Source organism: Lynx rufus, unplaced genomic scaffold (genome assembly GCF_022079265.1).
Source record: "Lynx rufus isolate CCGP_SWC_20201006 ecotype Redwood Valley unplaced genomic scaffold, mLynRuf1.p SCAF_21, whole genome shotgun sequence".
NCBI classification, from domain to species: Eukaryota; Metazoa; Chordata; class Mammalia; order Carnivora; family Felidae; genus Lynx; species Lynx rufus.
In genome coordinates, this window is record NW_025814836.1 from 8,260,062 (window position 1) to 8,263,675 (window position 3,614).

Genomic DNA, 3,614 nt, shown 5'->3' on the forward strand with positions numbered 1-3,614 from the left:
CCTTATATGGTCAATTAATCTACCACAAAGGAAGCAAGAATATACAATGAAGAGAAGACAGCGTTTTCAATATATGATTCTGGGAAAACTGGACAGCTACATGCAAAAAAATGAAATTGGGCCACTTTCTTATACCATACACAAAAATAAACTCAAACTGGATTAAAGACCTAAATATGAGACATGAAACCATAAAACTCCTAAAACAAAACATAGGTAATAATCTCTTGGATATCAGTCTTAGCAACGTATTTATGGGTATATATCCTCAGGCAAGGGAAACAAAAGCAAAATTAAACTATTGGGACTATACCAAAATAAAAAACCTCCGTATAACAAAAGAAACGGTCAACAAAACAAAAAGGCAACCTACTGAATGGGAGAAGATATTTGCATATGATATATCAGATAAGGGGTTAATATCCAAAATATATGACAAATTTATAGAACTCCACACCAAAAACCAATCTGATTAAAAAATTGGCAGAGAACCTATTCAGACATTTTCCCAAGAAGACATAGAGATGGCCAACAGACACAAGGAAAGATGCTCAACATCAGTGATCATCAGGGAAATGCAAAAATCAAAAACACAATGGTATATAACCTCACACCTGTCAGAGTGATTGGAATCAAGAAGACAAGAAATGGCAAGTGTTGGCGAGGACATCAAGAAAAAGGAACCACTGCACACTGTTGGTGGGAATGTAAATTGGTGCAGGCACTGTGGAAAACAGTAAGGCAGTTCCTCAAAAAATAAATAAATAAAAGGAAAATACCATACGATCCAGTAATGCCACTACTAGGTAGTTACCTAAAGAAAATGAGAACACTAATTTGAAAAGATAATTGCACCCTTATGTTTACTGCAGCATATTTACAATAGCCAAGATATGGAAGCCATGTAAATGTCTATCCATAGTTGAATGGGTAAAGAATTATATCCAGGGCTTTTAGTTCTTCTTAGCAGAAAGGAGCTGAGAGAAGTGAGTCTCTATAAGCTTTTCTAGAACTGTTTCTTTTTATACTAGGGGTTTTCCCCCCTTTTATTTTGTAGCTAAAATTCCTGGAATTTGTTTTTTTTAATATCAGAATAAATCAGTGTATTTTTCAAACATATACATGTCTTATAATATGCTTATTAAAATGTGATCAAGTACAGCATAAGGAATATATTCAATAATACTGTAATAGCTTTCCATGGTAACAGATGATATCTATATTTATCATGGCAAGCATTTCATAATGTGTATAAATGTTGAATCACTATGTTGTACAACTTGAAACTAATGTAATATTGTATGTCAACTACATTTTAGTTAAAACTGTTAAAAACACCCAGTTTGTATTGGTCAACATAAAGTGTATTTAAAAATATATTTTTTTCTTTTAGCAACTTGTACAAGCACTTTGTACAAAGCAAACTTTGAACTACACACTCTTTTTTAATATCATCTACTTGTTTCCTTTTATTATGCCTAAATAATGATTAATTGGAGTCTAAAAAAAGTGATCAAGAATTAGATTAACAGAGAAAATTTTATTTTAGCTGAAAGTATATTGTAATGTCTGTGCCAGAGAAATACATGCATTTGTGCATTACATGATAGAGTCATTGGAGGAAAGATTTCTTTGGTTTGTTTCTTAACTTTCTGCAGTATTGAAATGAGAGGTTGGGCTCTCCTGTGGACAGGTGTCTCTGTGAGCTCCATAACCTCAAATCAAGAACTGTCTCACTCTCCCTTAACTATGACAAATGACACTGCTGCAGAGCACCCCCAAGTGTTTGCTATTACAGACCACTTAACAGAAGTTTACCTCCCCATGCACCACCATGACAGAGGAACAGGTCCCAGAACAGTGCCACAAGAGGGGCTGGAAGGAATTGGACAAGAGAAACACAAAATCCCACAGCTTAAATCATGCACTGTCTTTCCATAATCATCTCCAACATAAATACGATGCATTTGCCACTTTGCCAATAATAATCCAAGAGTCCAGCCCAACCATTTCATTGGTTATCCTGTGCATAAAAGCTATGTGCTCCCTGAGATGTGACTTATGTTTTCAGAAGACCTGCAGCCCTCTGACCTACCCATGCAGGTGGAACACGGACCTATCACCTTTTACGTGAGCAACTTCTGTCCAGAGCCGCTTGCAGCCATGGCTGCTATGGGCAGGCCCCAAGAGCAAGCTTTGCCATGCATACACTGCAGCCCATCAGGGGTACCTGGTCTGGATCACCCTGTGGTGCTTCGGTCTGTCACTTCTACTTCTGCTTTCCTGCCTGGTTTCTGCTTTTTCCACCTGTCTTTCAGGATCGGCATCCTGGCACCCATGGCACTCAGGTGGAAGATTCCCTGGGGATCCCAGTCTTATAGGGGACAACTGGTGATCTGGACGTGACACAGAAAGGCTAGCCACTCTGCCCTTGGCCCACCTGGCTGTCAGGAGGTCATCTACATGGGGATGAGACTTGACATACCTGGCCTGCTTTACTCCAGGCTCCCAATTCAGGGACAGGGTCAGGAATAAAACAGACATTGGCATTAGGATCGCACACAATGTGAATGAATTCTGATTGCTGAATAAGTAAACTTGCAGTTGGAGGAACATTGCAACTGCAAACTCCCATAGGAGTAAGTTCTCTGGAAATCTGCCTTCAGGGTACCCCAGGATTCTGTGACAGTGCAGAGACTGGAACCACCAACTGTCAGCCCTTCTCCAGTGCTGGATGACAGCACATTGCAAGTCCCACTGGAGGGCCCAGGAGGCTGACTAAACACAAGTACCAGCTTTCCAAGGGCCTGCAGCCTGAGGAGGGTGTGGAAGGGGAGAGTATTGATTCCAACTTCTGAAAGAAAGCAACAAGATCAACATTAATTTTAATTAAATATCTATAACATGTATTTTTAATGTCAAATAGTCGATTGTAATTCAACTGATATATAGTGAGATAAAAATTGCATTTGATGTTGGAGATGGGAACATTTTAATGTGTTTGATATGATGGGGTAGGGTTGGGGGTGTGGTCATTAGTGTTTAAAAAAAAAACAGGCAAACCAGGAAAGCAGGACACAAAGATAAAAAGGTAGGGAAGGAAAAGCACAACCTCAATAAGCTTATGCAAAATTTTGCAGGCAGAAATTTCAGAAGGCAGCCATGTTGTCAAATGGGGTAAGAGTTCTATTGTGGTCTCAGTGCTCAGTGTCTAACCTGGGCCTTCCCAGTTGCATGGATGGTACTTCTTGCCCCTGGCCGCCCCAGACTGGCCACACCCAGCAATCTCTGGTGCTGTGAGTAGAGATGCTCCAAGGATGTGGCCTCCAGATGCCCCTTCATGTGCAACAGATATAGATGCTTATCATAGGGGAGGGAGAGGCCCCCGGGTACAGCATAGATGAAGCTTGGCCAGTTTTCCAGACAGGTGGGAGCTGCCTGGAAAGCTAAAGGGTAATAACTGCCACAATTCAGGGCTGGTTGTTGTGTCTGGGACAAGGCCAGAAATCCATTTTATTTCTCCCAGAGTAGGCTAGGATCTCTGCCTAGTGCTGCTGGGGCCTAAACCTGTAACTCACAGCCAGCTCTGGCCACATTTTCCATCCAATGCCCTC